Source organism: Lactuca serriola, chromosome 7, assembly GCF_051521515.1.
Source record: "Lactuca serriola cultivar US96UC23 chromosome 7, Lser_US96UC23_V15, whole genome shotgun sequence".
Classification (NCBI taxonomy): Eukaryota; Viridiplantae; Streptophyta; class Magnoliopsida; order Asterales; family Asteraceae; genus Lactuca; species Lactuca serriola.
The window spans coordinates 206,867,897-206,881,371 of NC_136414.1; positions in this window are offsets into that span (position 1 = coordinate 206,867,897).

Sequence of the window (13,475 nt, forward strand, 5' to 3'; positions counted from 1 at the left end):
AACGGCCCAAATTATTAATTTGAAAAATTTCTAAATTCGGCGACCAAAAGCCCCGTTTAACGTCGGTATCGGGTAGAATTCCTCCGTGTCCCAAACCCGAACCATATATAAAGTTGATTAAGCCTCATTTGAAGCTTTTTCACTCTCTCTCTCTAACCGCTCTCCTCAAATCCAATCTAAGGGTCCAAAATCACCAAATTAAGGCTCCAAATCATCAAGGTAACTACCCTAACTCCTAGTATAACATCTTTAGCCTTCAATTTCGAGTTCAAATCATGATTTAGGACCATAAACATGTTTTTACAGCCCTGGAACATTCTTGGGCCGTGAACAAATATACTTGGGGTTTTTGAGCCTTAAAACCCTTCCAACCCACCTTTGGAGCTTAGATATGACTTATAGACTTATAGGATTGGACTTAGAACACCTTAAACTCATCATTAGAGGAGTAAACATGAGTTTACTGCCCAAGAACATTCTTGGTCCGTAAACACCCATTTATGGGTAGTAAACTCCTTCTAAGGTGTTAAATTGCCACTTACACACCTCCTAAGCCTTGAACAAAAATCTAGAAACAACCACAAACGAATTAGAAGCCCAAAACATGATCAAAACAACTCCCTAAGGAGTTCACAGCCGTAAACCCTCCAAAGATGTGTTCTTGGGCCGTAAACTCCTAAAACATGGTCAAAGGATGCCTTAAATTCCATCCAAGGCTTGTAATATGACTTAAAATCACATGTGATTGACTAAGGACCACCAAAACACTTTGTGTATGGGTACACAATATCTTACGGCCGTAAACTCCTCAAATGATCCTTAAAATGTGCAAACTACTTTCCCATGCCTTGAAACCAAACCTAGAATTAACCCTCAATTGATTCAAGGCCATTTAACACCCTAGAATAACCCACCATGAGTTTACGGCCGTAAACTCATGTGGAGTGGGTCAATATGGCCGAAAAATCTCTTGAGAGTTTACTCTTGAAGAGTAAACTCCATATCCAAGCTATATGTGTCCATAGATGTCACCCGGGTCCCTCCAAACACTTGTAATGAAGTGTTTTCGTACCAAGAAGTGTATGTCCTCAATTAATTAGTGGTTTAAATCCTAATTAGATACAAATATGTATCTTTTCATCATGCATAGGAATCTTGTGCGTTTGCAAGCCCTGACCTGACGTTTAGGATCCAAACCAACGCGTTCCTCAACCGGTGAGTTCATACCCCTACCTTTTTCCGTGTTTTTCAAATGTTTTCAGGGGGAATACAAGCAAAAGTACAAGGAAATCTTGTACTTAAACATATTTTCAGCTCAAATGTTTCATTTTATGAATGCTTTTAATATCGAAAATCGTATTAACCAATGGTTCGAATTGCAGAGTAAACTGTTAGACTAAATGAAGATTTCTTTAAAAAGTGTTATAAACTATGTTACATTTTGCAAAGAAATCATACTAATCGTAAACTATGATTAATACTAATAAAATACGCCCTAGAATAGTAACAGAACGAATACGAATATGAAAGTACAGTCAGCATAAGAACGAATAAGAATACGAAAGTACCATTAGGATAAAACGAATACGAATACGAAAGTACCATTAGGATAGAACGAATACGAATACGAAAGTACCGATAGGATAGAACGAATACAAATATGAAAGTACCGTTAGGATAAGAACGAATAAGAATACGAAAGTACCATTAGGATAGAACGAATACGAATACGAAATAACGCCTTTGGATGACGCCAAGACTTCGGAAATACAGTTAGTGTACGCCTTGAGTGTCACCAGAGTTTCGAAAATAATTTGAAAGTACGCCTCTGGACATCGACTGAGTTTCGAAAACACGTGCCTTTGGATGTCGACAGAGTTTCGGAGATACGTCTAATATACTCTTTTGGAAGTCACCAGAACATCGAATATACAATTAACGTACGTTTCTGAGTGTATCTAAATATTCGAAAATACAACTAAATACAACTAAATACAGTAACGAACGGATAACATACTATTAGGAAAATATAAGATTTTCCTGGGATAACATAACAACTCATAAACGAATTAAGTAACGAATGGATAACTAAACTATTAGGAAAATATGGGATTTTCCTGAGACAACATAACAACTCGTAAACGAATTAAGTAACGAATGGATAACTAAACTATTAGGAAAATATGGGATTTTCCTGGGATAACATAACAACTCGTAAATGAATTAAGTAACGAATGGATAACTAAACTATTAGGAAAATATGGGATTTTCCTGAGACAACATAACAAATCGTAAACGAATTAAGTAACGAATGGATAACATACTATTAGGAAAATATGGGATTTTCCTGGGATAACATACAACTCATAGTCGAATTGGTAACAAACGATAACTAAACTGTTTTTATAAGAAAATATGTGATTTTTCTTGGGTAACAACTTTTTCAGAAAAGCAAAAGGGATCTCATTCTTTTCAAAACTAAACCGCTTATGAACTCACCAGCTTTAGGCTGATTTTCAAACTGCTTGTATTCTCAGGTTAGCATTAGACAGGTACACCGCCATCTTTTGGAGAAGACGGAGCGTTAGAAGACTCGTCTTTGCTTTTGTTCATATGATATATGTGTATAATACTTGTATATCATTACTTTCAAACAAATGTAAATGATTCTATGTAATGTAATGTTTTGTGTTTACTATGCTTACTATGTACATTGGTTGCGATATTCATGATGTCCTCCGCCCCGAAACGTTTCCGCCTTCGGTTTCAGGGTGTGACAGATTGGTATCAGAGCCCTTGTTTATAGTGAACTAGTATACCAAAGCTTACATGGTATAATACTATAAACACTAAGGGGCCTAAGTGCTCTGAACTAAAAGTATACCTTAAAATATAAGTATTTTCGAAAGTATACAAGTATACCTAACCGTCGAAATCCGTAACTACAAATAGAACAAAACATAAGTAAATGGGTGTTGTACGCTGCGGTTAAACCTGGGTAGTTATGTAGTCATGTCTAGGATCAATATAGCCTGGCCAACTATATTCATTCGAGACATGACCAACATGTGCTTGGGAGTGACTGTGGTTTGCAGCACACCTAAAACTTACCTAATACCCCAAACAACGAGCCGTCGTTGCAGCTAATCATGAAATACTATGGGAGTATTTCTCGAACCAATCCGTTGTAGAAATCTTCATTCAAGCGTTTTTCCTTGATCATCCCTTTAGCGATAATTTATCTGCTTTGATAACCCTTTCCTGCTTTATCGCTTATTCGGTATATATACCTGTGATATCTCTTGATTCAATTCAGAGGACTTACCATCCTCTCTTTCCTGATCTTATTAGACCAAGATGCCTCCAAGAAAGAGACCCAGCTCAAAGACCAACAACCATCCGCCACCACCACCTCCTCCTCAATTTGATCATGTTGTGTTTGAGGCGGCTGTTGCTGCCGCAGTGGCAGCCACCCTGTCTCACATAAACCCCGGTGGTTCAAGGGGTGGTACCCAAACCCAAAACCAGGAAGGTAATCAGGGACACCGGAAGGAGTGTTCCTATAAAGACTTTATGAATTTAAAACCCACATTCTTCGATGGCACCGGGGGTGTCATTGCTCTAACTCGGTGGTTAGAAAAGATCGAATCTATCTTTGAGATCTGTGCCTGTTCAGAATCTGACAAGGTGAAATTCGTCACCTGCACATTCACCGATAAAGCTTTGACTTGGTGGAACGGCCGAGTCAAATCCTTAACTTTACCTGTAGCAAATTTTATGGGTTAGGAAGTTATGAAGGAACTTCTGTTCGTAGAATACTGACCTCGGGGTGAAATACAGAAGCTGGAAAATGAACTCTGGAACCTGAAGATGAAGGGTTCTGATATCGCCGCCTACACGTCCAGATTTGATGACTTGGCGCTTCTCTGTCCGGGATTGGTTACCCCGGAGAGTAAAAAGATTAAGAGGTTCATCTGGGGATTGATCCAGCCAACCAAAGGGAATGTTTTAGCTGCGAAGCCGGATACCTATGACAGCGCCAAAAGTCTAGCGCAATCCCTGATCGACCATAATGATGACCAAGAAGAAGCAGCCACCACTCCTGAGCCAACAGAGAAGAGTGGCGAGAAAAGAAAGTTTTGGAAGAAGAAGAAGAAGAGTCGGTCTTCCCCGGAGCCCTCGAAGAAACAGCAGATAGTGGCAGTCCATGCTGCCACTACCCTTGCTGCTGCTTCTATTGTCGGTTCCTCAGCCCAAGCACCTATCACCGGATATGCCAGTATCCTTCCGTGGTGTAACCGATGCAGTTACCACCATCATATCCTTGGCCCTTGTCGTGATATGTTTTGTAAAAAATGTGGCCAGGAAGGTCACCTCGCACGAAGCTACAGAGCACCAACCCAATCAACTAGTTAAGCTTCTAGAGCTGGTATCGGTCATACCTGTTACAGTTGTGGAGAAGTTGGACATTACAAGCGAAAATGCCCTAAGGCAGCAACATCTGGCAACACCGGGAGAGTCCTAGCTATGGGACAAGAAGGGGCAGCCGCCGACCCCACCGTTGCCACAGGTATATTTCTCCTCGATGAATCTTATGCCTGTGATCCTTTTTGATTCTAATGCTGAAAGAAATTTGCTAAATATCCATTCAAACACCTTTCTAAACTTAGTCCTTCATTAGTAACCAAAAAGTGTACTTTCAAGATGGCTAACAAGTGAGAAAGAGAACGCTAACGTCATACCCATAGGTTGTATCCTTAATCCAGACGATTAATCTTTTCCATTCGATTAAATGGCAAACTTTTCATGAAAAGCTTTGATGCGATCACTAGCATGGAATGATTGAGTCTCATTCATGCTGTTATTCTTGGTTTCGAAAGGGGTCGTCCGTCTAAACCTTTCCTCTGACCCGACTCTCATGATCTTCGGCATCAAATCTAAATCCAACCTTCGCATCACTTCGTGCATCAAGGCTTAAAAAGTTTCCCTGGAGGGATTGCCATGCATTCCACGTCCGTGTGATAATCAGGAAACGAGAAGTCTGCAACTCTTTCCCTGATGTCATTCCCGAGAATTCCTTCTGAACGTCTAGTCAAGTCTCGCATCGACCTAATCCCTGGATCTACCTCGTAGCCAAACCTCCATGAAGATGATATGTCCAAGGCAATGGTCAGGGCTTGATATGGTCACTACGAGTTAGTAGTGATGTCCTTCGGTCAAACCACTTTCCCTGGTCATTTAGTAATCAAAGCATGTCGTACCCGTAGACCCTTCCAAAAATCAAGGCGATAGAGAATTAGTCGGCACCAGAGATACCCATAGAAACCCGTCAATTCTTGGGTCCCGCCGACTATTATCGCAGACCCACCCAGAAATTTCTTTCAGAATCATCAGAACCTTAGCTACTCCGCTACATGAAGATGTACCCCCTTGTTAGAGCTTATGTCCTGATGAAGGTCTTATCCCAGAAGGGCATGATATGCTTTGAGAAGCGCGGAAAACTTCACCCGTGATACATCGTACTTTTCGAAATGCCCGCCAGAATCGGAACCGTGAACTACAAACTTCGACTATCTCAAGGACTTAGTAGTATCCATCCTGTCTTCCACGTCTCGAATCTATAAAAGCGCCTGCCCAACGAAACCTTAGTAATCCCTTGATGATACCGAAATCAATGAAAGACTGAACCCCAATTGAAGAACAAATTGAGATCATGGATTGAGAGATCAAGCGTACGAAACAAAGCCACATCCCGATAGTGAGGGTTCGCTGGAATGTCAAGCGGAGACCAGATTCCACTTGAGAGCGTGAAGACCCGAAGCAGTATATTCATTCACATCTCTTTTCAATTCATGAACTGTATCTTAATCTTTGAATTTCGGGATGACATTCCCTCTAACGGGGGGATAATGTGACAACCCGAAGTTATTCCGTCGCCGTAACCCGTTCCATCCGTAAAACCCATCTTTAGCAATTCGTTCCAATTTCGTTTTAGGCTAAGTTATTTAAATTTATATGTTTATTATAATCTCATGAGTGTCCAAACTCCTTAGAAACTCATGTAAACGGCCCAAATTATTAGTTTGAAAATTTTCTAAATTCGGCCCCGCCGGGTTACGACAACTTAATCGAGTGCGACCAAAAGCCCCGTTTAAGGTCGGTATCGGGTAAAATTCCTCCGTGTCCCAAACCCGAACCATATATAAAGTTGATTAAGCCTCATTTGAAGCTTTTTCACTCTCTCTCTAACCGCTCTCCTCAAATCCAATCTAAGGGTCCAAAATCACCAAATTAAGGCTCCAAATCATCAAGGTAACTACCCTAACTCCTAGTATAACATCTTTAGCCTTCAATTTCGAGTTCAAATCATGATTTAGGACCATAAGCATGTTTTTACAGCCCTGGAACATTCTTGGGCCGTGAACAAATATACTTGGGGTTTTTGAGCCTTAAAACCCTTCCAACCCACCTTTGGAGCTTAGATATGACTTATAGACTTATAGGATTGGACTTAGAACACCTTAAACTCATCATTAGAGGAGTAAACATGAGTTTACTGCCCAAGAACATTCTTGGTCCGTAAACACCCATTTATGGGTAGTAAACTCCTTCTAAGGTGTTAAATTGCCACTTACACACCTCCTAAGCCTTGAACAAAAATCTTGAAACAACCACAAACGAATTAGAAGCCCAAAACATGATCAAAACAACTCCCTAAGGAGTTCACGGCCGTAAACCCTCCAAAGATGTGTTCTTGGGCCATAAACTCCTAAAACATGGTCAAAGGATGCCTTAAATTCCATCCAAGGCTTGTAATATGACTTGAAATCACATGTGATTGACTAAGGACCACCAAAACACTTTGTGTATGGGTACACAATAGCTTACGGCCGTAAACACATAGTTTACTACCGTAAACTCCTCAAATGGTCCTTAAAATGTGCAAACTACTTTCCCAAGCCTTGAAACCAAACGTAGAATTAACCCTCAATTAATTCAAGGCCATTTAACACCCTAGAATAACCAACCATGAGTTTATGGCCGTAAACTCATGGGGAGCAGGTCAATAGGGCTGAAAACTCTCTTGAGAGTTTACTCTTGAAGAGTAAACTCCATATCCAAGCTATATGTGTCCATAGATGTCACCCGGGTCCCTCCAAACACTTGTGATGAAGTGTTTTCATACCAAGAAGTGTATGTCCTCAATTAATTAGTGGTTTAAATCCTAATTAGATACAAATATGTACCTTTTCATCATACATAGGAATCTTGTGCATTTGCAAGCCCCAATCTGACGTTTAGGATCCAAACCGACGCGTTCCTCAACCGGTCAGTTCATACCCCTACCTTTTTCCGTGTTTTTCAAATGTTTTCAGGGGGGAATACAAGCAAAAGTACAAGGAAATCTTGTACTTAAACTTATATTCAGCTCAAATGTTTCATTTTATGAATGCTTTTAATATCGAAAATCGTATTAACCAATGGTTCGAATTGCAGAGTAAACTGTTAGACTAAATGCAGATTTCTTTAAAAAGTGTTATAAACTATGTTACATTTTGCAAAGAAATCATACTAATCATAAACTAAGATTAATACTAATAAAATACGCCCTAGAATAGCAATAGAACGAATACGAATATGAAAGTACCATCAGGATAAGAACGAATAAGAATATGAAAGTACCATTAGGATAAAACGAATACGAATACGAAAGTACCATTAGGATAGAACGAATACAAATACGAAAGTACTGATAGGATAGAACGAATACGAATACGAAAGTACTTAGGATAAGAACGAATAAGAATACGAAAGTACCATTAGGATAGAACAAATACGAATACGAAATAACGCCTTTGGATGACGCCAAGACTTCGGAAATATAGTTAGTGTACGCCTTGAGTGTCACCAGAGTTTCGAAAATAATTTGAAAGTACACCTCTGGACATCGACTGAGTTTCGAAAACACGCGCCTTTGGATGTCGACAGAGTTTCGGAGATACGTCTAATATACTCTTTTGGAAGTCACCAGAACATCGAATATACAGTTAATGTACGTTTCTGAGTGTATCCAAATATTCGAAAATACAACTAAATACAGTAGATAATTGACATTCGTGTGTAGGATAACAAAGATATCAGAATACCTAACTAATACTATAAGTATGGTAGTTACTAGTACATTGAAACCTAAACTAAGAACTAACCACAACACTTAGGAAAATATGGGATTTTCCTGGAATAACATAACAACTCGTAAACGAATTAAGTAACGAATTGATAACTAAACTATTAGGAAAATATGGGATTTTCCTGAGACAACATAACAACTCGTAAACGAATTAAGTAACGAACGGATAACATACTATTAGGAAAATATAAGATTTTCCTGGGATAACATAACAACTCATAAACGAATTAAGTAACGAATGGATAACTAAACTATTAGGAAAATATGGGATTTTCCTGAGACAACATAACAACTCGTAAACGAATTAAGTAACGAATGGATAACTAAACTATTAGGAAAATATGGGATTTTCCTGGGATAACATAACAACTCGTAAACAAATTAAGTAACGAATGGATAACTAAACTATTAGGAAAATATGGGATTTTCCTAAGACAACATAACAAATCGTAAACGAATTAAGTAACGAATGGATAACTAAACTATTAGGAAAATATGGGATTTTCCTGGGATAACATAACAACTCGTAAACAAATTAAGTAACGAATGGATAACTAAACTATTAGGAAAATATGGGATTTTCCTGAGACAACATAACAACTCGTAAACGAATTAAGTAACAAATGGAAAACATACTATTAGGAAAATATGGGATTTTCCTAGCATAGCATACAACTCATAATCGAATTGGTAACAAACGATAACTAAACTGTTTTTATAAGAAAATATGTGATTTTTCTTGGATAACAACTTTTTCAGAAAAGCAAAAGGGAACTCATTCTTTTCAAAACTAAACTGCTTATGAACTCACCAGCTTTATGCTGATTTTCTGTAGCACCTGGTTCCTAGTATGTTAGATTTATCTGAATATTTTGTATTATTGGCCTTGGACTCAGCGAGTTGGAGGCCTGACTCTCCGAGTAGAGACGAGACTTGGGACGCGGTTAAGTTGGCGACTCGGCTAGTCCGCGTTGTCTAATGAAACCGTAATTTTCAAGGGTTTGCACCCTATTTAAACGACCATTTGTGCCCCAACTCCGTCCCCTTCACCCCCAGAAGCTCTCCATACGTTCTAGCCCTTGTTCATGTGAGTTTGAGGCTTATTAGTGTGTTTCCTTGAAGATTTTGAGAAGGAAGAGGAGTAGATCAAGAGGAAGGGAAGGAAGCCAAGCATCTCTGTGTTCTCTCAGTAATTTCTTTGAGGTATAACTCGTTTTCCCTCTGTTTCTATGCTTATTACTCCATTAAAGTCCTTCTTTAACCATGTCCCAAGCTTGGTTGTGCATTGTTGGTTGACTCAAGTTGTTAGCCTTTAGATCTAGACCCCATTCAGTCCTTGGAGCTTGGATCTACTGCCTTTATGGAGTCATATTGCACACAAGCCCTAGATCTACCGCTTTTGGTGCACTTCAAGCCTTAGAACCTTTATTGGTGATGATCTACATGTAAAGTTGGAAACTTTATGTGTAAACCAGGCCCTAGGAGCCCAGATCTATGAATGGCATGGATTGGATTCGAGCAAAATCGCGTATATGGCTTTTGCATGAAGCAGACTCGGCGAGCCGCTCTTCTGACTCGGCGAGTCTAGTCGCGAGTCTCCGAGTTTGTCCCTATTTCGTTGTGTCGAGTTGAGTAGTGAGTCCTGGGTGGACTCGGTGAGTTGGTAGCCAAACTCACCCATGAAGGAACTCGGCGAGTCGACGCCCTGACTCGGCAAGTTCAAGGCAATCTTCTTAGATCAAGATCAGAATCGGCGAGTTGTTCATACAACTCGGCGAGTCACAGCATAAATTGTTCATCGGAAGAAGATGAACTCGGCGAGTTGTTCATACAACTCAGCGAGTAGGATGATGGACTTGGATATCGGTTTAGAAGGGGAACTCGTCGAGTCAATTCCCAACTCGACGAGTAGAGGAGGGTTGCAGGACAGTTGATTGGATAAGGACTCGGCGAGTTGGGGAACCAACTCGGCGAGTCGGGTCAACTGAAAGATGACTTTGGCTTTGAATTTTAACTTGATCAAGGGTAAATGGTCAATTTACCCGAGGGTCAGTTAGCGTTGTTTGATTGAGTGTTTTGTGGGAATTATAGCCGAAGGATTTCCGGAGCAGCGGCAGCAGCAGACAGTCAATTCCCACACAGACCAGCAACTTTTTCGAGGTGAGTTTCCTTCCAGTAGGAACGGGTCTAAGGCACCAAGGCCGACCCGTGTAGACGATATGTTAGTACTAGAGTGTGGGCCGAGCCCGTATCTCTTGGTTTAGTTAAGTATGATATATGTGTCAGTATGATAGAGTTGTCTATACTTGTTGTCTGTGTGATACTTGTATATTATGAGTTAGCGGTTGAGTGTGGGCTAGGCCCGTATCTCCCAGATAGTAGAGTGTGGGCGAGGCCCGTATCTCCCGACTAGCGAAGTGTGGGCAGGGCATGTATATTCAAAAGTGTGGGTGAGGCTCGTATCTCCCGGCTAGTGAAGTGTGGGCAGGGCCCGTATCTTCACAAGTGTGGGCAAGGCCCCTATCTCCCGGTTAGCGAAGTGTGGGCACGGCCCGTATCTTCACGAGTGTGGGCGAGGCCTGTAACTCCTAGCTAAATGTTGTATGTTATATGCTTGCATGGTATGAGGTATTATGGGGGAACTCACTAAGCTTTGTGCTTACATTTTATAGTTTTGGTTTCAGGTACCTCTTCATCGAAGGGTAAGGAGTTGGCGCGGTAGTGGCACATCATGCACACACACTGGTTTCCACATTTACGAGATTTCTCTAGGATTTATACTCTGATATTTAGACTGGTTGTATGATTTGGCTTTTAGACATGGTTTACGTTGTGATGTGGTTTAATCAAACAATGTTTTTAATTATTAATGTTTTTTAAAGTAATGTTTTAAAAACAAAATTTTTGGACGTGAAAATTGGGTCGTTACAAGTTGGTATCAGAGCCCTGGTTTGAGGGATTCTGACACACCTTTGGGGGTATCTGAACTCAAATTGAGGGGTCAAAAGATTCTGAAAAAGAAAACGTTTTCTAAAAGGTCAAGTAAAGTATTTTAAGAAGAAACGAAGTGTGTGATGTGCGCAATCGGCTGAGCTCAAGTAAGTATTCCCCAAAGTACCCATACAAGCTTATGTTGTGTTTATCAGTTTCAGTAGAACAGCATGCTAAAATAGGACTAAGGATCTAGTAGTGATGCCTTATGAGCCTGCTTTATGTGCTTCAGTGTATGAAAATTGCTTGCCCTACCCTGGAGTCCATGATTGCCAGGGCGAGGGAAAGGGAGATCGATTTAGAGCACATTCAGAAACGGAAAGTAGAGGCGGGGCAAGCGGTTGGGGCTTCGAGGAATAAGCCTAGGGGATCATATGGGAGACCGAAAGGCCAAGGAGGACCGGGCCGCTGCGGGAAATGCGGCAGGACACATGAGGGAGCATGTAGAATGGGGTCAGCAGGTTGCTACAAGTGCGGCAAGGTAGGGCACTTTAGCAGGGATTGTACTACTCCAGTTTTGGCTATTCAGACATCGGAGTTGTTGTGTTTTTACTGCAACCAGAGGGGCCATAAGAAGGCCAGTTGCCCCCAGTTGACAGCATCGGCGCTAGTAAAGGCGCCAGCTCCAGTGACCTTGCGGATCACTGATGGCCGGCAAGGCAAGGCAGAGGCTCCGGTGGTGAGGAGTCGGGCATTTCAGCTGACTACCGAGGAGGCATGCGCCGCACCCGACGTGGTGACGGGTATGATTCTTTCCCTCTACTTTATTTTATGATGTTATGATATTGATATGTGCTCTGTGTGTATATGTATGCATTAGGATCGTTCCATGTGAACGGCATCGCAGTCCAGGTGTTGTTCGACTCGGGTTCCTCCCGATCATTTGTTTCCCTTGTGCTTAGCAAGAAGTTTCCTGAGTCTTCAGGCATATTGGATTGCCCTTTAGAGGTATAGATTGCTGATGATCGATCGGTGCGAGCATCGATGGTGTTCCGGGATTGCGTATTGCGTTTGTTTGAGGAGCTTGGTAGACTTGGTTCCCATTCCGTTGTGTGGGAACAAGGTGATTATAGGCATGGATTAGTTGAGCCCTAATGGGGCGGTGATAGAATACGCACAGCAGCTAGTGCGATTCAGGACCCCAGGCGGGGGAGTGTTGGGTTGCATATTCGTTTAAGTATTGCGTCATTGGGCTCGACTATTAGTCCAATAGTTTTGTACTCCGGTTTGGGCCTGTCCAACCGTGAGCCTGTTAGGTTTACTATATAAGAATATGCTTGCATGCATATTAGAAAAACGATCTAGAATACAATAGAGAGAATTACGATAGCTTTGATTTTCTTTATCGTTCCTGTAAACCTTCTAACCCTCTACAGTTGATGTTCTTTGTCGAGCTCTTCTGAGGGTTGTTTTATAATCATTCGACACGTTTGATTCATTCTTGAGTTGTTCATTGTTTTCGTGTTCTTGCTGTTTAATCTTTATTTACCTGTTTAAGATCTAATCGATCTTCAAGATTAAGTTTTAATCTTATCAATTGGTATCAGAGCAGGAGGCTGTGTAATCGATACACTTCTTTTCTGTGAAAAAGGTTTCAATTAGGGTTTTCCGCAATTACTGATATTTATTGAGCCGTCATCTCATTATTGATGTATCTTGATATTTATTGTTTTGCCCTAATTTGATTTATTACAAGTCTGATCTTTGAACAGGTTATTCGATCATTATGGACGAGTCGCAATCGAATCCCATCAATATTTCAAACAGCATTGGATCAACAACGAAGATTCCCATCCTATACACCCACGATTATGAAGTCTGGGCGCATCACTTCGAAGATTATGTTATAGGATCTGAGGATAATGGATACCTCATCTGGGAAGCAATTATTAATGGACCATTTTCTCACTCTGCAACTTCAAGGATTATTAAAACTCAAAAGGAGTATAATGATCTACTGAAGGATGTTAAAGATATTGCGCAAGATGAAAAAGATAAATTCCAGTGCAATATCAAGGCGTTAAGATTGATCAGATTCGCCCTTCAGTCCGACACTTTCAGGTTGGTAAGCTCATGCACGACGGCAAAGGAAATTTGGGATAGGCTTCGTGAATTGTACTCTACAGATGAGGATCTTGAACACTCTATCCAAACCTTACTCTTGTCTGAGTTTGGAGAATTCAGGCAAGGAGCCGAAGAAACTGTGACCCAAACGTTCGATCGCTTCAATCATCTTCTCAGCAAGATGATCAAACATGACATCGAAAGGAAGCTTATTGAGCAGAAGGTTATG